This window comes from Topomyia yanbarensis, chromosome 3 (assembly GCF_030247195.1).
Source record: "Topomyia yanbarensis strain Yona2022 chromosome 3, ASM3024719v1, whole genome shotgun sequence".
Lineage (NCBI taxonomy): Eukaryota > Metazoa > Arthropoda > Insecta > Diptera > Culicidae > Topomyia > Topomyia yanbarensis.
Genome location: NC_080672.1, coordinates 24607940 through 24635236, shown reverse-complemented (window position 1 = coordinate 24635236; position 27297 = coordinate 24607940). Strand labels below are relative to the sequence as shown.

Below are 27297 nucleotides of genomic sequence, written 5' to 3'. Positions count from 1 at the left end.
GGCTTGCGTCCGACTGTTTGGCGGCTGACAGTTCCGATGATGGTGGTCATAAATTTCGGATAGATCCCGTAAACTAATCGGAATCGGGTTTACGGTTGCGCCGGGACGCACTCAGACCACCAAAAAACATTAATAGATACGGTGGCGGCGGCGGCGGCGGCGCCCCGTATCAAACTCCAGTGAAATATTACCAGCGAAATTGGGCCATTTTTTTTTTCTTTTTCTCTCTCACTTGGTCATAGATCCGAAAACGAGCAATTAAATCACCGGGCGCGTTTTGGTTTTGGGAACATGAAACCATCCAAAGAATGCGCACCTACGGCCGTTTGAAAATTTAACGCTAAATTCTGCCATTTCGTAAATTTATTTCCCCTGGGTAGAGAAATGGCAAATTGGATTTTCCAGAAATGTGTTTAAATGATTAGCTAGCTCGCTGGTCAGTTGGTGGTTCACCTGTTTGGCTGGATTCCGTGGAATATGTAAACTGTTTTGGACTCGATGCGTTGCTGACAGCCGATTTCATCGTGCCTGACTCGTATCTCTCTCTATGCTGGGATGTTGGCATATTTGCAACTGATTTCATCAAATGCATATTTGATGTAGGTTTTTCGTGGGAAACATAATTTTCGAATCATATCAAACTGCTCCTGCCCATGTCGCTTTACCACGTAGAGAGTCAAGTGCTAACGATTCTATCTTCAACATCTTCAGCAGATAGCAATTCCTTCCGACATCTTGAGTGCATCGCAAGTACAAACACTTCATAACTGACTGTCATTTCTGGCCGAACTCTCTCTCTCTCGCTGTCAAAGTGGAACGACTTGGAATCGGTAAAAACAATTCCCAGTCGCTTTCATCCTAAATATGTCAGTCGCAGAGCTCACTTTCCAACCCGAGCTTCAAATCGTTCCCATACTCTCTACCCCTCCCCCCCCTATCACTCGGCTCAGTGAAATGTAGCAATGTAGTTTGACACTTCAATTACGCTCCGCAGGCAGGCACACTTACTGGTCAATTGTTTTCAAGAATTAACAACTTGATTACTTATGGAAAATTCAAGAGCATGTCGAACTCTTGAAAGACTTTCACCAATCTGTGCGGCGAACGAGATTGCTTCGGCTAAATGCCTGGCCCGGCCCAGTCATGAAACTGAATAGACACACACACGTACTTACTCAAGTTGCCACTCAATCACACACAAAGGCCCACTCGAAGCGCCATTCGTCGGTTGGTCGATCGGTCGGTCGGCCGGCTGTCGATTCCGCCAGTCTGTCAGTCTCTCACCGACCGCAGTTACGGCGGGCCAATCGATTGGCATCATACGGCAATCCATTTTCGGGGATTGACGCCTGCCGGCCGCTGCTGCTGCCGTTTATCCCGAATTCAGCACCCTGCTCAATCGCAAACCGCGGCGGTGCACTGCAATGATGTGTACACATCTCGCCGTTAATGTCCCGTATCCACTCGACAGATGGTTATACACACTTCATGCTTACACAGTTACAACTCAATTCACCGGAGCAAAACTTCCCACTCACTCGAGGGGGGAACTGGTTCACCCCTAGCTAGCTAAATCCGATCGTGTCAGTTCTAAAACCTAATCCGACCCACAATTAGGACTAGAAAGTTTAATTCCGTCGTCATAATGCAATTTAGACTCGCTCGCCGTGAGCCGCACGTTTCACCCGGCAACACCGCCATACTCCGGCTGGCTGGCTGGCTGGCGGATAGTGTAATTATCTATCGTTGGTGGTTTTGAGCGGTTGTTCCTGAAAATTGGATTTTTTTCTTGCACCAAGTAGCACCATCATTATCTATAGCCGGGGCTCAATTTCTACTGTTTTCAGACCTACCCGAGGTTTTTCAGGGGGGAGAAAATTGATATCGCACTTTCTCTCTTTGTTATTACGCGCGAACGCCGTTTTGCTGTCGCTTTATGGGTTGAGGGCTCCATTGAGGTTAAATTATAGGCAATATGGTTTTTTTTTGTAATTTGTATGAGCAACGAAATTTCCCGATTTGACGTGAAATTGTCCGATTCTGAATAGTTGAGCAGGACTTTCGTTGTTTCGACTACGTCCCATCAGTAGCCGACAGGTCGACTTAGCCGCCAGCTGGTCTGTTAGCTTATGATGAGATGAAGTGGAAACCCAATTGTTCGGCCTATTGCAGTTAGGTATTGAGTCGTTATGCACAAATTCGGCTCATTTCAATTTGCTGCCTAGGAAGCAACAGCAAAGGTCTGAATATTTTATGGAACATTGGAAGAAAATTATCTAACTTTTTGAACTTTTTTTTTTCGAATTCTTAATTTATCTTTTTATGCTTCAGAGATTTTAATTAAATACGTTATAAGCAAGTAAATTTAACATAATCGATTATGTTTTCATTCATTAATAGAATTATTACAAGAAATAAAGTAGTGTTTCTTCAATCCTTGTTATTTTTTTTCGGGGCGAAAGATGACGTAGAATGTTTTTTGGTACAACACTATTTTTCATTTGCTATTTTCGATTTTACTGAAACTTCAAACATGTTTTACTTGCTATATCTTTTACATTGAAGCCTTTGTGTACCAATGAAAACGAAGGATCATAAATTGAATTAGTTTTTAAAAACCGATTTAATCCACCTAGCAATAAAATGAGACATTTATGCATATCACTGTTGAATTATTCATTAGTTTGCAGAACTCGTACGAAGTAGGTACCCAACTAGAGGATCGATGAACATAATTTTTAGTCCTGTGGTATAAAACCACGATTAATTAATAATCAATAAAACGAATGAAACTAAAAATAATAATAAAGCAAAAAAATAAAAAAGTTATTACGTTCAAAAAGTGAGTAGAATGAATAAATTAAATGAAATTAATCAAATATATACATCAAATTAGTTCAGTTCATTAAATGAAAAATTAGAAAAGTTCAAATGTTACAAAATTAATACAATTAATTGAATTGAGCCAAATTTTACAAATTGGACGAAATGAATAAAAGAAACGGTTGAACAGAATAAAATAAATGCCCGAACAGAATTAATTATATAAAATAAATTAAATGAATAATATTAATACAATTAATATAACAAATAAAATTAATATAATTCATGAAATCAATAAAATTAATTAAATTATTAAAATGACAAAATGAACAATATGAATTAAATAAAAAAAATAAAATGAGTTAAATGGATGAATTGAATAAAAAATAAAACAAAAAATAGCGAAATGAATGTAATGAATGAAATGCATATAATGAATAACATGAATAAAATAATAAAATGAATAAAATCTTTCAAGTGGATTAAATGGATAAAACGAATAAGAAGAATAAAATGAGAGAAATGGATGAAATAAATAAATTAAATTAATTTAAAAGAAATAAATGATTTGAGTACAATTAATACAATATATGAAATAAATAAATATAAATAAAAGAAAAAAAATATAAACAGTATTAAATGATTAAAATGAAAAATTAAACAATATTACAATAATTGATAAGATTAATTGAATAAATTAAATTGTGTTAAATTAAAAATGTGGATGATAAGATTAATGTGAATGAAATATAAAAATTGTTAGAATATTAAGATGGGGAAAATGAATAAAATGTATAAAATGGAAAACGTGGATAAAATGCAGAAAAGAAAAACATTGAATAAAATAAGTTGCATATGCATGAAATGAATAAACTGATCAGAATGAATTCAAAGAATGAAATCAATAAAATAAATGAAATGAATAAAATTAGCTCAAATGAACAAATGAATAAGAAACACTGTATAAAATAAATCAATAAAATGAAATGATCATATATTAAAAATTAGTCCAATATTCAAAGCGCATAAAACAAACAAAAATTAAACCCACGAAATTAACAAACTGAATGAAAGGAGTATATGGAATGAAATAGAAGACAAAAATTAAGCAAATCATCCTCTTTTCGGACACTATTGACACGAAGCGATTAACTTCATCCGGCCCACCAAGGTCAGATTTCCAGGATGATTGCTCTAGTACTGGAATATTTGTGAATTTCAATGGAATCCTAAAAATATGGATGTCAGTCTGCCTTCGCATCTCGCCAAGAACAAAAGCTAAAAATCGTGAAACAATCAACTCTATGCTCTGCAATTGTTAATTGAACTGTCAGAAGGTAACTCGCTGCAACTTCACCACATCAGACATAGTATGCTGATTATGTTAATTAATTATTGCCCGAGTAGAGTTATTCGCATCACACCACTGAATGCGACAACGTTGAGATCAGTATCCCCATACATATAAATGACGACGATTCGTCTCGTCAGTACCTAACACCAACATAGTACTAGTTAGCACCAAATTGGCGCTAGATAGACACTAAGATCCAAAAAGTCACGTCTTGCTTGAACGCTAAGCAACTAGCTGGAAGCACAAAGGTTCTATTCTAACTTATCTAATTACCATTAAGTTGGTGCTAGTTACTGACGAGGAGAATTGAAACACTAATAAACCATACTTTATGTTGGGTCTAATCCAAAAAATCCTCACGCCCAGTCTACTGTAGACTTGTCACGGGAACTTGTTCCATAATAAACGTTTCGGGGTTAACCCTTCAAATGGTCCCATAACGATTAGAGTTCTTGAGATGTTTCGGATTCAAGAACTAGTCCGCTTTTTGGATCCTGCTTAAAGAAATCGAATATGTTCGTCCGAATCCTGATAATCCAGATTTCCAAGGGTTTTTCCCAATACTAGTGTATTGATATTTCATTAGAATGTCAGTAACATGAGTTTTTTTAAATATCCTCATAAGAATGCGTACTAAGGTCCATCCATAAATGACGGAGCATTATGTGTGAGAGGGAGGAGTTTTGTATTTTGTGATAATATGTGACGACAGGGGGTAGGGGTTCTTGTCATGCTACGTAGCTTTTTAAGAGGACCACTGAGTACCCATAACCGACGCCAGAGAAGTCATTTCGCCACTCTATATATCGACCCATCAATTCATGGACCGGGAACAACGGATTTACTTCCATTCAGAAGAAAGAAGTGGTCACAGATTTGACACATTGGAAAATCCCAATGACCTCGGCTGGGGTATGAAGCGACTACGCTTACCGCTGAACCGCCGGCGTCATCGAAAATCCAACAATAGACAAAGTTTCAGCTGTTGTTACTGAGCTCCTCGTGGCTGAGCGCGCAAACCGAATCGTCAAACCCATAGTTAAGGTCCGAGCAGAAATTTTGAAAGAGAAAAGTGAAAATTTTCAAAAATATTCTGTAAAAATTTCAAACAAATCTGAATATTAATTATGGAAATAAAAACCTTGAACCGAACTAATTTCAATCTGCAATCTGCATCGCACATGAATATCTCAAGCACCGTTCAAGCTATCCCCCGTTCATTTTTTGTTCATTAGCTTATTGAGATGCCGCCCTTTGGACTATTATTTTAGAGACACTTGTATAATTAATATTCCATATTACACCAGCAATCAGCAAGGTGGAACAGTCACTAAAACGAGCTGAAACAGATACTAGAGGGTAATATCAAGGATACATACAATTACATCATGTCCGTAATCCTATATTGATAACGTTGAGAAGTTTCGTCCAGACAGAAAACTTCATTACAAAGAATAACATATATCACTAAATCGAACAAGATAACGTTAAATTCAGAATTCCTGTTTACATGGTTGACATAAAAAATCTCCCCCCGAAACCCCCCACCCTCCCAAAATCGTTTCGTAATTTATGAATGGTCTCTTATCAATCGATCACGTCCGGAAGTCTCTACTCTTGGTCCTAGCAGCCTAGCCTCATGCCTTCAGTTGGACTAATCATAAAATGATGCTCATATTCACTAAACAACACGTTCCATGGCGACATGACCGGGAACTGTAGTGATATGGGAAACTCTCTTCTAGTATCTCAACCGTACACTGAGAAGTCCGCGCGATAATTCAATAACACACGCGGAACAAATAAAATCGAATTTATCCACTCGAAGTTACATACACGCTAGCAGACGTTACAAACACGTTAACATACAACCGCTTGAGCTTCGTCCGCCATCTCACAAATATCAAAGCACCTTGGTGATTAAGTGTACGGTTTAACACTTCAAAATTTATGAACGCAGTATCACGCACGCACCTACAAACACATGTGTTCGCATTATCCTAAATCGGTCGCGTCCGAAAATTCCTTACCTTCGGTCCTAGTAGCATAGGTCCTTGCCTTCAGTTGGGCCAATCGAAAAACGAGTCAAATCCACTAAATATCACGTTCCATGGCGACATGGCCGGGAATTTTTGTGATTTGGAGAATTTCACTCTTTTCAAGCATTTAGTACGTTAGCATACAAACGCTTAAGACCTTCGCGATCATCCACGCACACGAAGCCCGTGATCTCGCAATCATGAACTTATAAACGCTTTCTCCAGCGAAAACCTACTACCCATGGGCTTAGCATCCCAGGTCCATGCCTTCAGTTGAACCAAAAAAATGACACTTATATTCACTAGACAACACGTTCCATGACCAGAAACTGTAGTGATATGGGAAAACTGACTCTTCTGTTCCATACACTAAACACTAAGCATCAGATTCAAGGTTCGTGCGCGATGATCCAAGAAATTCATAAATACTAGCACACGCGAGAAACACGTTAACATGCAAACGCTCGAGACTTTTGCGGTCATCCACGTATACCAGCGCCCGCGATCTCGCAAACAGGATAGCACCCCGGTGACTAAGTGAACGTTGTAGCACCTATAAATTTATAAGTGGGGTTCCAAGAGTGATCCTACAAACGTCCGTGTTCGCGCGATCATGAATCGGTTACGTCCGGAAGTCCCTATTCTCGACCAAGCAACCTACGTCCATGCCTTCAGTTAGTCTAATAAAAAAAAATAACGCTCATATCCACTAGACAACACGTTTCATGGCGACATGACCGGAAACATTAGTGATATGGAAGAGCTCACTCTCTTCTAGCACCTGAATCGTATACTGAAAATAAAATACCAGATTCACGGTTCGTGCGATTATCCAAGAACACGCGAAAATGCGAATAGACACACGGTTTTGAAATCGAATTTATACACGCTAGCACACGCGACATACAAATGCCCACACGATTGAACATGTAAACGTACAAACGTACAAAGTTAAGAATCATGGCCAGCTTCAGTTAGCCTTAACCCTTCAAATGCGCAATGTTGTTTTAAAACAACACTGCGAAAACCATCTCAAAATTATCATAGTAACGTATTAAGGCTGTGAGACAATTTTCACAAAATTTAAAAAAAAATGTTTTGCACCTTTAAGGGTTAAGCAATGTTTTAGTGGGCAACATTACCTGTCTCGTCTGCAATTGTAGTGAGTGATTCTGGCGGGGTTCCCTTCCGAGATCCTAGCTCTACAGCTCCAATAGTACATCTCTCGAGAAAAAATTGTTTTGTTATTAGTTTTTCTCGTATCTTAACGATTCCGTTTTTTGCATTTTTTTGTAGTTAAAAATTCTCTAGTACACTTTTTAGAGGTCAAAGCATTGATTTTTTTGGAAAAATGCTCCCATATACTGATAACATCCAACTAATCATTATGGCACGAGGAATATTTCTATACTAATGGCATTTTTTGTGTTTTCATCGTGATGGCCGCAAACCTCGTAAATGAAAAATGGTTTTGTGGAAAAGACGATAGCTCCACCAATTATCATTGCAAATAAATAATTACTTGTTCTTTGCACTGAAAAAATATCCTACCAAAAAACTATACTTTGATGTGATAAAATATTCGCTACGTACCTTTAAAATAATTCAATCTTTCCTCAATTTTTTCTCGTTAAAAGATATGCAACTCCTTAAGTTGATATGGAAAAATATATAAAAAATCGATAAAGGAAACAATAAATCTAAAAAAAATACTTGTACTTCCCAAAATTCTCCGAAATGTACGCTATATTATATTTCCCTGAGGAGTAAAATATGTAGAAATCAAATTTTCTCCACTAAGGAGAAAATTGTTTAAAACAAGATTTACGCGAGAAGAGCACAAAACGTCGAACTAAATTAGTTATGGAATTATGGAGTCAATCCTGCTGCACAAGCTTGGTCTTGTCACTAAGTTAGTGTCAGATTCTGGTGAAATGAAGTCGAAACGCAAATTCCATAACCAATTTACTCCGAAATGTGGTTAAAGGTGTGAGGATGTGTAAACATGAATAATTTACGCGTAAAAACCGTGTGCGGATATCTCTATGAGAAAAAAAAATCAGCTACACTAAAACACTTATCCTGACTGCATCACCCAAAGTTGAGTGACTGAAAATTGACCCCCAACACCGGCTTAACCGTCGATTTGGGTGATTACACCCTAATACTTCTGGACCAACAATCAGCTCCGTCGAAAAAAATGCTGGCAACAAAGAGGCAAACTTCACAACCCTGGTTATCAAATTGAAGAAACTTAGGGGGGTTATTAAGACAGTGGGGTAATTCTGACCACTTCGATTTCTCAGAAAATCGTAAGACTTTCTGACTGTCGTACATATTCGTTGAACTGCTATTCTAAAACATCAATTTTGACAGCCGAATCTAATGTTTTGGTCTACTTAGAAAGGAGATACAACGTGTTTAATTTTTTTTTTGCAATCCTCAAAAGAAAAATCATTATAATGATAAAACCGTGATTAAAGCAAACATTAAAGGTGAAAAAAATAACAAGTAAGTGTTTTTGAAAGCTTGTGGCTCCTATTTCATGCAATGATTTTTGTTTGGGTAAAACACAGATATTTTAAAGACGTTCACCAGTTTCGCGCGAAAAGAGCGCACGGGGCTATTCGGACTTCCTATTCCATAAACCACCGTTTAGCGGCTTGCGACTACGCACACGATTGCACACGTGACATCAAAGAAAATACATGATGCGCCAGCATCGGTAAATGTTGTGACATCTATCCATTTAAAAGAACGATTTGCTTACGTAAGTCCGAAAAGCTCCGGGTTCCCCTATAAATAAGGACTGTCTCCGATTGGGAGTCGGGTTTTGCTAAGTCAGAGTTCCTATGGATACACCTGAAATAACTGTTTTCGTATCGGCAATGGTCTCGGTAGGAGTCAAGATACTGCCGTAGCTCTTTCATGCCTTTCGAACTCGATGGCTTCAAAGCTTTTTGTTACTTGTCATGGTAAAAAATGAACAAGCGAAAAAACTACAAAAATAGTTGAAATGCGATTATACTCACTTTAATGCAACAAGTATGACCATATTCAGTGGTACAAAGGACATATGTATTTTTTTTCTAGGAGACCCACAACCGGGTCACTCCCCTACAATCGATCGCTACCCTCAAGACATTACTAGCGATGGTAGATGGACGAAAGTAAGATTTTTCTGGAGACTCGGCCGCCATGGAGAATTCCCGTACTTGTAAATATATAAGCTCTGTTTAGCTCATGCATTGAACTGTGCCAAATAAACGAATTATAAAAATAGATTCAAACAATATTATTATCCTTATGTGGCCTCCAATGAACAGAACCGCTCAGTACACAGTCAACAATTTAATTCAATTGAATCGATCTAATCTAACAATCCAAAGGTCATTCACGTTCTAGTTCCGTTTTTTTCTTCACAGCTTTTATTACCCTCTCAACCCACAGTGTCGGCAGGTTTCTAATCTGCCCGGTGTGTCGGTCCAAACCTGCCATCTGGAGCATTCAATCAATCAATCAGTCAATCAATCGGAACACACGGACTTGGAAAAAAAATCGCGGCTACATGCCGAAAGTAGATGCCCATCTATACTCTACCTACTCTCGAGCGCACACCTCTTGACTTGAGCCGCGCGAGAGACCGTGTAAAATCCTAAACGAAGTGAAAAGGCCGTCAACGGCGACGTCCCATTATCCGTCACCTTCAATTCGTTAGAAGCTAAAAAAAAGTCTCCCTTCTTCCTTGGCGGGTGGGTCCGAAGAAGAGTCAGCCCGGGCGCGATGAAGCATGCTGGTGTGGAGTGGGGCAAAAAATATCAAACATCAACACGAGTACGTTTTTCTTCCCCCCCCATCGGAAAAGATGCGCTGAAATAGAGCCCAGCGGCTTCTCATCCCGAAGGATGTGGCGAAAGATTGGACGGTGGAAGTTCGTTGTATTTCAAGTCTGTTGGTACGGTTACGGCGGTCTCACAGGCCCTTTAGCAGTTGATTTTTTTCAAGTTTGTTGTATTACTTAATGCGGGATTTAAAGCACCATTTCTACTAGCAACTCCTTTCCAAGCAAAAACTTTTCGGTTAGATTTGCGTCTTGTTGGTTTTTTGTTGTTAATTTTTATTTAGCGATTTTCGAGAAAAACATGGGTGTTGTAATGGAGGATTAACATAAATCCGGCTAATTTATAATTAAATTATTGTCCGGTAAAGATTTTTTTTGTTAAAATCATGTTAGGCGATTGAAACCATCGTCGTTGCCCATACCTGACAGTCCCAAAAGTAACGATGTTAATTATGTTTCGAATCCCATCCACTATTTCAAAACATTCGACACACGACCATTTTCAGTTTGAAACTACGGTACACATACACTGTCCTAGGAAAACCGTTCTCTTCAAACCTGCCTTTCACGCGATCCCCGATGGGCGAAAGATGCAAACTGTAGGCTTTTGATTTGATAGATCGGGCCTCGGTAAGCTCCAATAAGCCCCCCATAAAGCAAGATACTGATCTCGCGCCGATGATGATGACGACGACGGCGACGACGAAAACGATGTGTTAGTTTGGTTAGGTTGCGCTTTTCCTTCTGGCTTAGTTTGGATCAGCAAAAGCAATCTCTGTACGTACCTTCATCCGCCCTTCTTTTCAGTCACCGTCATAATCATCATCGTCATCATCATCAACACTGGTAGAAAATAATGTGCTACTTGCAACATCGCTGAGACCTCCGCCAATCGTGTCAGCTACCTACCTACCTACCTTTTCCTATCTATCTGCCTGCCGTCCATCTACCATCGGGAGTGCTGGAGTCGATCGCGATGGACCTCTAGCTAACTAACACGGTTGCTTGCTGGTGTGGTGCACTTCAAATTAATCGGGACCGTTTTTCCATCCAGCAATCTTAGTGACGGGCTCGCTCAGCCCCCCAAAGGCCTGTTGATGCCGGCCGATGCTGATGATGAAAGCGGACGGAAAAGAGGAAGTTTGGAAATTTTTCCTCAAAACAGAGCACGACGAAACATCTTGATTAGGTCCCGGGGTAAATTGGTGATTGGGCGGCCGCGAATTTTAGTGTTTTTTTGTGTGTAACTCTACTAGCTTCAATTTAGCCGTTTCCCGACCCGAGATCGAGGGTACTTTCGGTCTTAAATAGATTGTTTTTTTTCTTTTCTCGGTTGTTTACCCATCGTTGTTGTGTGTGAACCCATCCGTAACGTATGTTTCTATGCGTCTCTTGAATTTCGACCCAGCTCTTAAGGTTAAATTACGACCCAAAGTTTGAATAATGGCCTCCCATCGCTGGCTTGGTTGGTTGAAAATTAAACTAGAGAAAAGGAAGTAAATCAACATCGGTGCTGCGCGCATGAATACCGTGTATACCAGAACGCATCGAAAAAACGGGGTTGAGATGATGGGAGCAAAGGCAATAGGAATTCTTTGTGTGCCTTGCCCTGTCCGTGTACTTTGCGGAAAGAAAGGTAGTTTGGTTTGTAAATGATAGTTTTTAGGAGGGATTCAAATTACCCCAGTTTTTCGGAGTGTAATATTAGCTGTTTTCGGATGGCTTACATGCCGCTAATCATATAAGTACACTGTTCGGTAATTATGGTGGCACTGAAAGGTCGGTAAGAGAACGGTCAATTTCGTGGCTGTGGGGTACAGTGCCGGACATGTTTACAATCCATTCGCAGAAAACATTTGTCGTAGCCTTTTGGCGTATGTAACTTGTACGTGTGTGTACTCAGCAAGTTCTTAAGATTGTCTACTTTTGAAAGTTGAGTTGACTTTTGTTTGATATGGAGGATCTGTACTAATAGCGGTAAGTTAAGATCCGTCTACTACCGCCTTCTGGTATTTATCATCATTTTAGGCTCATTTTTTTCAGATATAAGAATTTTAATATTGACGTGGTAGGAAAAAGAAAAGCTTATTGAAAAGGTGCTTTTAGAGGCTTTTTTGTTTTTTTTCTCCTTCGTTCATGACGGTGCCAAAATAACATTTTTTCAATACTTTCCAGTGCATGTTGGAATACTACGATTTCGACCTCAAACGATTTCAACAACAAACTTAAATGCAACTGAGTAATTAGTTAATGGAAGAGAAACAAAGCAAAGAGAGGCACACATTCACGCATGATTTTATAAAAAGTGACACTATTGATGGTGTGACTACCGTTCTTTTTTATTACGTAGACTATGCCTTTGTTCCGTTTACAAAAAAACTAAAACCGGCACAGAAGTTGTTAATCTAACTGGCGAATGGAGCACACAGGAGTCTGAAAAACATAAAGTAGTGCTCTCACGCTCAAACTACACCTTATTTCCAGACTTCCCATGAACATCGACAAGTTTGTGCCTGTGTACAAAATTCGTGCACGCGTTCAACCTCAAACATGCTTCGTCTCGATGTATATGTTCGCCTAGAACGTCTAACACAAACGAACGATGTTCAAACTCTAGTTCGTTCGTGTGCGTACACCGGGTGCGTACATGAGTTCACTCACACAAGGCAAAAAGAGTCAATGCTAGTAATGATGAAAGTGGTGCCACGAACCTGTGTGTACGAGGGGTGTACGCACACCGTGTACGTACATGGAGCTCGGTTGGGCAGGCGAACATGTGCACGTGTTTTAGCACAGAACAAGAGAAACCTTGTGTACGATGTTCATTTGGGAAGACTGCTTATTTATATGTTTGAAATATTGTATAATTACTTGATATATACTCTAATGAATACATTTCATTGATTATAAGTGCCATTATAACTAATTTGTTGTATATTTCTATTCTTTCAGGTATTCGATTACGCAGATGTCAAAGATACGCTTGACAGGTAACTATGTTTTCCTCATCTACTAGGACACCTCATCTGATAGGGCACCGCACCAAATTGGAGACAATTTTTCCGCTTCTAGTTGATAACCGATTCGTACTATAGTGTCTTCTAGATCTCATGTCTTCCGTTTCTCTTAGTCATCAAAATAACTTTCGAATTTTGAACACGATAATACAAAATGAAACTTCCACCGATATTTTCCACATTCCGAACCGGTTCGAGTTGGCTCGACGCTTGAATTGGTTCAATGCCATCATTGTCTTCTTCGGATCTTCTGTGTCCTGTTACCCGGCACCACCATCGTTCCGCTTGATTGCCTGATGGTTTTGGTAGTTCCAAAGGATGGTAAAGTATTGCTACACTTCCCAGCAGAACTCGAGTTTTTATGTCGATAAACTACAAGATACATCAAGTACTGTTAGAACTATCCTCGTTTCTTGGCGATATGTGCCATTCTTGTTGGTTAAAGCTGGTGGCTGGCTTGTAAAATCGGGGTCTTTGCTCTGTACCATTGTGGAAATCAACATATTGATCATGAATGGAATAATAAAAATTATAATATCGAAGTGACTTCGTCTCATCAATCTCTGCCATTGACTTGAATTGTATATTGTCTACGATTAAAAACATGACCGCACAAACTTAAATTAACATGGTTGTTACGGTCGCGCGGATTGCGCGATTTTTGCGGATTTCGCGATTCTCGTGCATTTGGCGCGTTTTCCGTTCTCAATTTGACGCATCGCGCGGATTTGGCGCGAATTCAATTTTCAGCAGTGTTTTATTTTAGCAGAATCTGTCCTAACATGTTCATTAACGATTGGAGTGAATCACTGGGATCACTAATCTTTCTAAGAAACGTGTTATGGTTATGAAAATTAATATGCGACTCCGTTATGCCGCTTTGTAACTATTTAGTGTGATTACGAATAATGATTTTTGAAATTAAAATTAATTTAAAAATGGTGAAACATGAATTGCATTGCAATGTTCTGCGTTTTCTTTTCATTTGGATTCTACTATAAAGCTCAAAATGTGCACATTTTGAGTCGATCCACCGTTTTTTGACCGGTAAAGTGGTATTTTTTTTATCTTGAAATCCTGTGCATTTTTTCAACAACGGCGCCGCTGGTTGAGTGGCAAGCGTGACCGCCACTCATTCCAGTTGGCCTGGGATCAATTCCAGCCGTGGTCGTTGAGAGAGAGGTGAAAAAATCTGTGGTCACGTCTTCCTTCGAAAGGGAAGTACAGCCGTTGGTCCCCGGTTCATGAGTTTGATGGCTATCTAGTCCAGATAATGGAGTCACCTCTCTGGCGTCGGTAAATAAGAAGTAGAATGCAACTTCTATATTTACTATCAAATATTCCTTCTCCCGTGATACTTGTGGAGTGCGCAGTAGTATCTACGGCCTCTAGCAAAAGCAAATATCGGACTAACCATTCCTTCCCTTTTCTTCCGCGATCTACGTTCGGGCCTGGCTGGCGCCGGTATCAATAAACACTTTAGGATTATCAGTAATTGCACATTGAAGGATGTTTCGCTACTCCCAAGCATAATTATCTACTGATTCCCTGTGCAACTTCAGCTAGTCCAGATCGATAACGGAATAGCAGCCAGGGGTGGTCGCACTAGCTCAAGCTCAAATCCTGTGTAAATTTTTTAACAAGGTTGTTGTTTTCTCTAATTACAACGCGATGGAAAAGGGAGCGAATTAATTCTGCGTATGAGGATCGCAAAGGAATTAATTAAATACTTAATTTTTTTGGACTTTGGCATAAGTGCCAATAACTTATTGAAGATTTTTTTGGTGGTATCCAACGGGTAAAACAAACCGAAATGGTGAGTTAAATAAAAGCAATTGTGTGAAAAAAATCACTCCAGAAACAGGATTCGAACCTGCAAGCCTTGGGACTCCGGCCCAATGCACAAACCCATAAATGCACTATTCCTGGGCCTTGGTGACGTCCCAAGAAGATCACACACAGCCTGCCTAATTGCTTACGCTTAACTCATCATTTCGATCTGTTTTTGCAAAGGTTAGTTTCGTCTGTGCAGCTCTGAAACAAGGAAGATATGTTTCCTAGAAGGTGTAATCAAGGCGTCAAACGTGGTTGTGATGAACAAACTCTGTGCTGTACAGTTCGAAATATTCGGAAGTGTTCGGAAGGATTTCACAGCCGGATCGGATAACAGTACGGCTAAAATGCAAGCACCGTATGATCAGGTGCTCACCAAATCAAAACAGATACATCCTTAAGATCGTTGAAACGTGTCAAATTGCATTTCTAACAGCTTTCAAGATAGAAGTTTTACGTTGCCAGGGTTTGCTGTAATGCTTCCAAGAAATATACATTTGTTTTTGCGGATCGCTATGCTGGTAAGTTGTAGATCTGGCAGGGAACCTGCAGCTGTGGCCAGAAGGCTTCGATTTGCATGTCAATTAATCAGAGTTTTAAATCAGAGTTTTAAATTCACAACAAACATTTTATTGCACATGTTTTCTTTCATAGTAGGCATATCGTCCCTATTCACGAAAGGGACAATTCCAAATCCTGCAACCAACAATAAATGCTAAATTATCAGAAATGTGGCACATTCATATGCGTTATTTGCTTAACCTTTCATTCCATCGAATAATTTTCTAAGGATGTAGCAAAGGTAATAAGATTTATTTGGTGAAAACAACTGAAGCTAATCATTCATTGTTATTTCGACGAAATCCACGCACTTTTTTGTTGATGATCTTCTTCTGTCCCGGCCCCTGCTGATTCCTCCAATTCTTCATCCGACCAATGTCGCTAGAGATTGTGCTCTTCATCTTCAAATTCCGCTTCACTATCGCCCAATACTTCGCTATTAGACGGAGCTGGTGGAAATTTGGTGGTTCAGCTCTTTTGGGATGAACTGGATTCTATTGCCGTGTCATTCTAGCACATCTTTGTTGTAATGACAGCTGACTAAGTCTGTCCAAAACGTAACGGTCCATTATGGAACATTCGTTTGTTGAGGAACTTCCTTTACTTTCAAATACGTAGTGTTATCTGTGTGTGTGTGTTAACCCTCTAAATCCCACTGGCCGGCAGTGGTATTATGAAAAAAAGTTTTCTGCATGTGATCCTATCACACACATGCAAACAACTTAATCTCGGGATATAGTAGGTGTTAGCTCTACCGCTTTTCCAATGACCCATTTCAGAGTGACAGATACCTAGCGGTACATCCCGAGGCCATTTTCCCGTCGACAATCCCCGCTCAGATATAATACGTGTACCACTATTATACCAGTATTATAATCAAACGTTTGTGTCCTTGCTACGTGAATACGTGTTCAAGGATTCGACGCGTATTTAGTGTTTAATTTTAATGACTGTAGGTAAAGATAAAATAGAACGAGTTCACCGGTAAATAGTTCGGGGTTTATTATGCCGCTTAACTTGATTCCAGTTGCGTTTTATTTCGTTGATCACAAGCGTTTTAATCATCACCACCACACTTTTTAATCAATTTCAGATTTCAATTGTAGTCGATAAAATGCAGCGCGAATCTTTTCTATCAGGGCCTACTATCCAACCTCGGAATACGTAGTGTTATCTGTAACGAAAATGCTGGTTTTCGTACCACAGGAACAGTTTTCTTGCCGAATCATATTTTTTTCGCGATCTGATGCACGAAAAATATGAACCAGGGAATTTGTTGAAATCGGCTATTGCATAGGTTTCATCATCACTCAAAACCATCCATCGAGTTCCATCAGTACCTGGTCGAAAGGTATACGGACCTGAATTTAGACCACTGTGTGTTGCCCGAGAGTTTGGATGAATTGTTTACTTGCTCGAAAGTATTTGTAACCTTTTCGAATACGGATTCGCCGCAAAGTACAGCGAATAGATTTGTTTTTGCCGAATTATATCCGAATGACCTTCAACTGTGATTGACTGTATACGGTTCCATTCCGAGGTTTGGTTTGCACTTTGCTACGCACATACTTTAACAAAAAACAACATGAGTTACAGCTATTCACAACCTCTAAACAAAAAATAAAGACCCCTTTAAAAAAATCTGCAAAATAGGAGGGAAAGTTTTTGTCCGTAATAACTTTAAATTTAATGGAACGGAATTACATATTATTTGCCCTATTCAGTTGTAAAAATAATTACCCATTCCGAATTATTTTTTTTGACTATGTATAACGCAAAACCTTTCGAAAATAACGCGAAAACCTTGAAATTTGAAAGTCTATTTCAGGCAGAGCCGTCAATATAGTGCACATAAGAAATCTAATCGAATATTGAGAAATTATGTTACTTCCGCATGCATTTTTGTACTAAGTGCTTAATCCATCATTCGCCAGTCGAATGAGAAGTATGTGGATGCACAATCAGATGGTGCGGTTAGAAGAAGGCAAACAGAATTTTCAATAACGAACCTTTTTTCGAAAATATTTTAGGTTATGATTGTTCAAAATACCTCTGAAAGCTAGAAATATTTTAAGGCACAATTTATTTAGCTTTTTAATAAAAGATATAGGTGGACAGCGTTTTTTAGAAATCTGGGTGAAGCGAATCGATCAAAACTTCTGTACATTATAAAGTATCATTTCAATTACGTGATGTAAATTGCCTATGCGAAAATATCGACAAGCGACTCGTTGACGAAGCTTTCTGTAGAACGTATCTGGAAAAAAAAACATGATGTACAGTGTTAACTACCATTCAAAAACTGCTTAATCGATTTATTTTAAACTTTGCAATACATTCTGTTTAAAAATACCTAGCCCATACGTTTATACTCAAAAATTGGCGGAAAGTTTCGTGAAAAATAGCAATTCCACCATTTTATGATTAAAAATCCCCTTAATTAAAAAACTATCTCGAAAACTCAACGTAGGGGTGGGTATTTTATAAATTGAATGTGTATGTAAATGCATAAGGGCTTTCGGCATGCAGTCTTTAAAATACTGTGGGCAGATTTTTACCTTCTCTCCTGTGTATGTGTACGTGTATGTAAAGTTTGGAACAAATCGGCTAAGTTGTTTTCGAATGGCAGTTAACACCGCAAATCGTATTTTCTCCAGACACGTTCTACAAAAAGCTACGTTACCGAGGCGCTTGTCGATATTTTTGCATAGAAAAATAACAGCATGTTATTGAAATGATAAATTATAATGTACAAAAGCTTTGATCAATTCGCTTCACCCAAATTTCTAAAAAATTCGCAAGAAGTATGTTTTACTTTCACGCAGAAACTAACCCCCCCTCCTCCTTAAGGTGAAGCTTTCCCCAGGACACGGTGTTTCGCCGAAAACACCAACTTTCAATGCATTGTCTCAAATTACTCAAGAACGAGAAAAAATTCGGGAAAACCACCTCGTCTGATTGTTCACAAGTTTGTTATGAACAGATCTGAGAAAAAAATTTCACGAAAAACGGTTCAGGAAAAAAGTTGTGGTGCGAGTTTTCCATTCCGTCCCTATATTTACATCCCATGGAATTTTCAGCAGTAAGCGGGCTGAAAAAAGGGATATGGCAATTGAAATAAAACGATAAACTACTTTCGAATTGCAAAAAGAAATATTTTTTTGTGGTTTTACTAGAAGTGTGGAAATAAATTATGTCATAATAATTGACATAGTTCCGGAATTTTCCCGAATGGTGGCGCTACCGATCAATGAATAAAAGACGGTAAAATCACTGTGGCTAAGTAGCTGAATATGATAGAACTTTAGAATGTTCTACAAAATTTCAGAATCCGTAAATATCTTCATTTAGATGATATGATTGTTTCGGAATTACTCCGATTGGCGGCGCTAGAGAGCAAAAGTGTGCGTCATCAGATCATATTTTCTGTGTATCTCAGCAAGTAAGAGGAGTAATGCTTTGAAATGTTCAACAAAGTTGTGAGTTGAGGGCAGACCTTCTCTTGGGCCTTGAATATGTTTTAGAATTTCCCCGACGGGCGGCGCTAGCGTGCGAAAATCGACGTTTTGAGATGGTATTTTGTAAACTTGGAGGAAAAATGCTTTGAGGTGTTCAACAAAGTTGTAAGTCGAGGGCAGACCTTCTCTTGGGTCATGAACATGTTTAAGAATTTCTCCGATTGCGGGGCTAGTGTGCAAAAAACAACGTTATGAGATGGTATTTTTTCTCTATCTTGGAAAGTGGGAGGAATAATGGATAGAGGTATTCAACAAAGCTATAAATCGAGTTCATGCCTTCTCTTGGGTCAAGAACATGTTTAAGAATTTCTCCGATTGGCGGCGCTAGTGTGCAAAAAACAACGTTATGAGATGGAATTTTCTCTGTATCTACGAAGATGGGAGGGAAAATGCTTTGAGGTGTTCAACAAAGTTGTAAGTCGAGGGCAGGTCTTCTCTTGGGTCAAGAACATGTTTAAGAATTTCTCCTATTGGCGGCGCTAGTGTGCAAAAAACAACGTAATTAGATGCAATTTTCTCTGTATCTACGAAGATGGGAGGGAAAATGCTTTGAGGTGTTCAACAAAGTTGTAAGTCGAGGGCAGGTCTTCTCTTGGGTCATGAACATGTTTAAGAATTTCTCCGATTGGCGGCGCTAGTGTGCAAAAAAACAACGTTATGAGATGGTATTTTCTCTGTATCTACGAAGATGGGAGGGAAAATGCTTTGAGGTGTTCAACAAAGTTGTAAGTCGAGGGCAGACCTTCTCTTGGGTCATGAACATGTTTAAGAATTTCTCCTATTGGCGGCGCTAGTGTGCAAAAAACAACGTTATGAGATGGTATTTTTTCTCTATCTTGGAAAGTGGGAGGAATAATGGATAGAGGTATTCAACAAAGTTATAAATCGAGTTCATGCCTTCTCTTGGGTCAAGAACATGTTTAAGAATTTCTCCGATTGGCGGCGCTAGTGTGCAAAAAACAACGTTATGAGATGGAATTTTCTCTGTATCTACGAAGATGGGAGGGAAAATGCTTTGAGGTGTTCAACAAAGTTCTAAGTCGAGGGCAGGTCTTCTCTTGGGTCATGAACATGTTTAAGAATTTCTCCGATTGGCGGCGCTAGTGTGCAAAAAAACAACGTTATGAGATGGAATTTTCTCTGTATCTACGAAGATGGGAGGGAAAATGCTTTGAGGTGTTCAACAAAGTTCTAAGTCGAGGGCAGGTCTTCTCTTGGGTCAAGAACATGTTTAAGAATTTCTCCGATTGGCGGCGCTAGTGTGCAAAAAACAACGTTATGAGATGGAATTTTCTCTGTATCTACGAAGATGGGAGGGAAAATGCTTTGAGGTGTTCAACAAAGTTCTAAGTCGAGGGCAGGTCTTCTCTTGGGTCAAGAACATGTTTAAGAATTTCTCCGATTGGCGGCGCTAGTGTGCAAAAAAACAACGTTATGAGATGGAATTTTCTCTGTATCTACGAAGATGGGAGGGAAAATGCTTTGAGGTGTTCAACAAAGTTCTAAGTCGAGGGCAGGTCTTCTCTTGGGTCAAGAACATGTTTAAGAATTTCTCCGATTGGCGGCGCTAGTGTGCAAAAAACAACGTTATGAGATGGAATTTTCTCTGTATCTACGAAGATGGGAGGGAAAATGCTTTGAGGTGTTCAACAAAGTTGTAAGTCGAGGGCAGGTTTTCTCTTGGGTCAAGAACATGTTTAAGAATTTCTCCGATTGGCGGCGCTAGTGTGCAAAAAACAACGTTATGAGATGGAATTTTCTCTGTATCTACGAAGATGGGAGGGAAAATGCTTTGAGGTGTTCAACAAAGTTGTAAGTCGAGGGCAGACCTTCTCTTGGGTCATGAACATGTTTAAGAATTTCTCCTATTGGCGGCGCTAGTGTGCAAAAAACAACGTTATGAGATGGTATTTTTTCTCTATCTTGGAAAGTGGGAGGAATAATGGATAGAGGTATTCAACAAAGTTATAAATCGAGTTCATGCCTTCTCTTGGGTCAAGAACATGTTTAAGAATTTCTCCGATTGGCGGCGCTAGTGTGCAAAAAACAACGTTATGAGATGGAATTTTCTCTGTATCTACGAAGATGGGAGGGAAAATGCTTTGAGGTGTTCAACAAAGTTGTAAGTCGAGGGCAGGTCTTCTCTTGGGTCATGAACATGTTTAAGAATTTCTCCGATTGGCGGCGCTAGTGTGCAAAAAAACAACGTTATGGGATGGAATTTTCTCTGTATCTACGAAGATGGGAGGGAAAATGCTTTGAGGTGTTCAACAAAGTTCTAAGTCGAGGGCAGGTCTTCTCTTGGGTCATGAATATGTTTAAGAATTTCTCCGATTGCGGGGCTAGTGTGCAAAAAACAACGTTATGAGATGGTATTTTTCTCTATCTTGGAAAGTGGGAGGAATAATGGATAGAGGTATTCAACAAAGTTATAAATCGAGTTCATGCCTTCTCTTGGGTCAAGAACATGTTTAAGAATTTCTCCGATTGGCGGCGCTAGTGTGCAAAAAACAACGTTATGAGATGGAATTTTCTCTGTATCTACGAAGATGGGAGGGAAAATGCTTTGAGGTGTTCAACAAAGTTGTAAGTCGAGGGCAGGTCTTCTCTTGGGTCATGAACATGTTTAAGAATTTCTCCTATTGGCGGCGCTAGTGTGCAAAAAACAACGTAATTAGATGCAATTTTCTCTGTATCTACGAAGATGGGAGGGAAAATGCTTTGAGGTGTTCAACAAAGTTGTAAGTCGAGGGCAGACCTTCTCTTGGGTCAAGAACATGTTTAAGAATTTCTCCGATTGGCTGTGCTAGCGCGCAAAAATCTAAGTTATGAGATGGTATTTTTTCTCTATCTTGGAAAGTGGGAGGAATAATGGATAGAGGTATTCAACAAAGCTATAAATCGAGTTCATGCCTTCTCTTGGGTCAAGAACATTTTTAAGAATTTCTCCGATTGGCGGCGCTAGTGTGCAAAAATCAAAGTTATGAGATGGAATTTTCTCTGCATCTACGAAGATGGGAGGGAAAATGCTTTGAGGTGTTCAATAAAGTTGTAAGTCGAGGGCAGGTCCTCTATTGGGTCAAGAACATGTTTATGAATTTCTCCGATTGGCGGCGCTAGTGTGCAAAAAACAACGTTATGAGATGATATTTCCCCTCTATCTTGGAAAGTGGGAGGAATAATGCTTTGATGTGGTCTACAAAATGCAAAGGAAGGAAGTAGTGCAAAGACGGTGTTAGCTATGTATTTTTTCCGTACTACATAGGTTTGTGAATAAATTTTTGTTGCTGTGAGCAGTGGTATAGTGCAAATGATCAACAGTGCGATAGTGGAATATATTATCTGCCCGTAAATGTATATCAGTCCCATTCGATTTTTCTTCGATTTCCAAAAAAGTTTATCAAGCATCTAATTTAGACACATACCTCCATATTTCAATACAATAAAATGTAACTATAAGCGATAAGCTTTCAGCTCCATTCGCTGATTGAATGGTACTGTTTGATAAGCACGGTCGACATAGCGTTACAAAATTTCCCCTTACGTGTTTTTTGTTCATTTCGCTTTGCAAGAAACATTCAAAGATTATAACAAACAGTTAAACAATGAAACCATTGTGAAATAATAATCGAAATTTGTGCTTTTCAAAACGCTTGTCTCAAACTTCTGCTCATGATTGTACATTTGTCCCGTTTTCTATGGGATTTTCTATATTTATGGGACTGATTTGCGATCATAGGCAGTGTAACTTTGTCAAATCTGAATACTCTAAGATGCCAGCTTCGTGTGCTAGTATACTGACCTTATTTTACCAAAACTATGAATTCACAACTTGTTTCAATGCTATGTAATAAAACGGTATTGCCAAAACTGTTATTCTTCCATACAGACCAAAACATGAGAAGAAGACATGAGAGCTAGATTGTCAAAACAATTGACTTTTTTTTCGAAACACCACTCAACCGAATGGTAATTGGCTCCAGATCCCCCATTCCATAAACAAATTTGTTCGGATGCTTCTGGTTTACTCAAAAGAATTTTTATGTTTGTATGCAAAAATATATGAAATATCGGCAATGGAAACAAATTCAGTAAAAAATGTCAGCATTTACTTAAAGCGAAATTGAAGCAGAAAATGCTACATAATAAGGGATAACTATTGGTGTTGTTGTTAATACAAACGTAGATTTATGCGTAAGAAATTACAGATAAAGATCTCGTAAAGAACAATTTCATACAAAATAATAAATATGCCGGTATTTTTCTGTAGGATTCCCGATACAACCCCATAAGAAATAAATGCTTCAGAATTGTCCAATGATTGTCCTTCGCTGGACCAACATTAGACACAGCTCAGCAGGTCATTTAACAGATTTCCGTTATGAATCCAGTGACGATTTTCAATTTTTGGTCTTCCCAGTCAGCAAATCGAGAATTGCTAAAACAAAGCCGAACCACACGGCTTACATCTACTAGGCTAGCTCGTCAGAGTGTAAACATTTGACGAGAGCGCGTCATAGAAATCGTCGGCGAAAACATGAAATTCATATATTGTTTGTTGCTAACGAATGATCGGCACCTGGTAAATCACAAGGAAGCTATGCGGATGTCCAAAACCTTTGCTATGATCAGAAAATTACGGTGGGATATGTTTTCTATGGCAACTTTGTCGAACACCTCAAAGCATGTTCCCTCCCATCTTCGTAGATGCAGAGAAAATTCCATCTCATAACGTTGTTTTTTGCGCACTAGCGCCGCCAATCGGAGAAATTCTTAAACATGTTCTTGACCCAAGAGAAGGTCTGCCCTCGACTTACAACTTTGTTGAACACCTCAAAGCATTTTCCCTCCCATCTTCGTAGATACAGAGAAAATTCCATCTCATAACGTTGTTTTTTGCACACTAGCGCCGCCAATCGGAGAAATTCTTAAACATGTTCTTGACCCAAGAGAAGACCTGCCCTCGACTTACAACTTTGTTGAACACCTCAAAGCATTTTCCCTCCCATCTTCGTAGATACAGAGAAAATTCCATCTCATAACGTTGTTTTTTGCACACTAGCCCCGCAATCGGAGAAATTCTTAAACATGTTCATGACCCAAGAGAAGACCTGCCCTCGACTTAGAACTTTGTTGAACACCTCAAAGCATTTTCCCTCCCATCTTCGTAGATACAGAGAAAATTCCATCTCATAACGTTGTTTTTTTGCACACTAGCGCCGCCAATCGGAGAAATTCTTAAACATGTTCATGACCCAAGAGAAGACCTGCCCTCGACTTACAACTTTGTTGAACACCTCAAAGCATTTTCCCTACCATCTTCGTAGATACAGAGAAAATTCCATCTCATAACGTTGTTTTTTGCACACTAGCGCCGCCAATCGGAGAAATTCTTAAACATGTTCTTGACCCAAGAGAAGGCATGAACTCGATTTATAACTTTGTTGAACACCTCTATCCATTATTCCTCCCACTTTCCAAGATAGAGAAAAAATACCATCTCATAACGTTGTTTTTTGCACACTAGCGCCGCCAATAGGAGAAATTCTTAAACATGTTCTTGACCCAAGAGAAGACCTGCCCTCGACTTACAACTTTGTTGAACACCTCAAAGCATTTTCCCTCCCATCTTCGTAGATACAGAGAAAATTCCATCTCATAACGTTGTTTTTTGCACACTAGCGCCGCCAATCGGAGAAATTCTTAAACATGTTCTTGACCCAAGAGAAGGCATGAACTCGATTTATAGCTTTGTTGAATACCTCTATCCATTATTCCTCCCACTTTCCAAGATAGAGAAAAAATACCATCTCATAACGTTGTTTTTTGCACACTAGCCCCGCAATCGGAGAAATTCTTAAACATGTTCATGACCCAAGAGAAGGTCTGCCCTCGACTTACAACTTTGTTGAACACCTCAAAGCATTTTTCCTCCAAGTTTACAAAATACCATCTCAAAACGTCGATTTTCGCACGCTAGCGCCGCCCGTCGGGGAAATTCTAAAACATATTCAAGGCCCAAGAGAAGGTCTGCCCTCAACTCACAACTTTGTTGAACATTTCAAAGCATTACTCCTCTTACTTGCTGAGATACACAGAAAATATGATCTGATGACGCACACTTTTGCTCTCTAGCGCCGCCAATCGGAGTAATTCCGAAACAATCATATCATCTAAATGAAGATATTTACGGATTCTGAAATTTTGTAGAACATTCTAAAGTTCTATCATATTCAGCTACTTAGCCACAGTGATTTTACCGTCTTTTATTCATTGATCGGTAGCGCCACCATTCGGGAAAATTCCGGAACTATGTCAATTATTATGACATAATTTATTTCCACACTTCTAGTAAAACCACAAAAAAATATTTCTTTTTGCAATTCGAAAGTAGTTTATCGTTTTATTTCAATTGCCATATCCCTTTTTTCAGCCCGCTTACTGCTGAAAATTCCATGGGATGTAAATATAGGGACGGAATGGAAAACTCGCACCACAACTTTTTTCCTGAACCGTTTTTCGTGAAATTTTTTTCTCAGATCTGTTCATAACAAACTTGTGAACAATCAGACGAGGGGGTTTTCCCGAATTTTTTCTCGTTCTTGAGTAATTTGAGACAATGCATTGAAAGTTGGTGTTTTCGGCGAAACACCGTGTCCTGGGGAAAGCTTCACCTTAAAATGAGCTCCTTTTCTTGCAGGACATCACGTTTGAATAGGGGTTTGCTCATGAACACAAATTCCGGCGCTAGCTTTGTCCTGTCACTAAGTTAGTGTTGGATTCTGATGAGACGAAGTCGAAACGAAAATTCCATAATTGATTTAGTTTCATTATACTTTTTGATCACTCGACTCACAGTTCTCTTAGAACAATTCAGTGGTTTGAGGTGGGCGTAGCGTAGTTGGTAAATCGATTGCCTTGTACGCAGCGCACCTGGGTTCGAGTCCCGACCCCGCACATAGGGTTAGAAATTTTTCATAAGAGGTTTTTCTAACCCGGAGAGGCGAATGACCTTAAGGTTAAACGTATAATCGCAAAAAAATCAGTGGTTTCTTCTCGTGCTCACTCGAGAATGGACGGTATAATGTCATTGCTCACAGGTATAGAAAAATCACATCTCGAACCGTCCGTTCGCCATTTACAAGAAAGCTTTCTTTACCTATGAATGCACAACCTGGCGCAGCGAACGAACCCGACTCAAAGCTGCAACAGCAAATAAAGAAGCAAATGAATTGAGTTTGTTCTATCGTTTTCGCAGCATGGATGGTTCTTGTCGAATGGCTAGTGGTTTGCATCCGTTTTGCATCAAACCATTTTATTTTGATATCATTATCTCACAATACAATACTTGGATAATTATTTATGGTTTATTGGATATGCGATAATCGTAGGGGTACTGGTATCCACTAGGAGGTTGACTTCACTATTATCTTACTAATTTCTGCTTTCATGTCGTAGGAAGTGACAAAACAGGGCCCTCTTCTTTATTTCCTGCCTCTGTTAAACCTTTTTAAATTTGTGTATTAAATTAATATATTTTTATATTATATTTCTTGTTATCTATGCATAAAAAGCTGCGTGGTTCTCTTTCTAGTAGCTAGGATAATAATAAACAATACGTGCGTGAAATTGCTAGTATGTCCATCATACAAAGTAATGCGTTTACTTACGGCTAATTCTTAATTAAGGCTGCTCAATTTTTTTCATATTATCGTCGCGAATACAATCGATATCTTTTTAGTTCCAGCCTCAATCTGTTTTTCCTTTTATGCGGTCTTTTTTGCTTGTTTGTCTTCTCTAAAAATAATATTTGAATTAAATATATTGTTAGACATTTTGTCGCGTTGCGTCGTCACGATATTTCTAAAGCGTATTGTTAGGCACTCAATGAGTTTCCTGATGGACGGACACCCAGAGACTCCCAAACTCTTGGATCGCGGCAATTGCAGGATAATATTTAATCGAATACCTATCCCAACTTTCAATCTCACTCTACACAGAAAAACATATTTTGTAATTTTAAGTTTATTTTCATGCGCATATTTGGAGCATGAAAATAAATGTAAAATTAAGCTCCACCAAAAATCCACACGACTCATCGTGCTTTCTTCAATGAATTTTATTATAATTCTACACGTGGATTGAAAATTACTGTTTCTTCAAACGGAAAACCAATGGACTTCAATGTATTTTTACACGTATATTGCTGTACTATGAATGACATGTAATATTACACGAATGAAAGTGTAAAATTGTATGCTTTTTGATGCTCCAATTGAGTGCATTGATTTTAACGTAATTTTCAATCAAA

At 39.0% G+C, this 27297-nt stretch overlaps 1 protein-coding gene across 4 annotated transcripts in view; it reads left to right on the top strand.

The window, feature by feature from the left end:
• LOC131689989 (uncharacterized) overlaps positions 1–27297 on the top strand; it is a 320058-nt gene that overhangs the window by 207646 nt on the left and 85115 nt on the right. For 3 of the 4 annotated variants that reach the window (XM_058975416.1, XM_058975417.1, XM_058975415.1), the window contains one exon: positions 13010–13047. The exons of the other annotated variant lie outside the window; for it this stretch is intronic. The gene's annotated coding sequence lies outside the window, so the exon portion shown is untranslated. The remainder of the gene's footprint in view (positions 1–13009; positions 13048–27297) is intronic. 4 annotated transcript variants of the gene reach the window in all.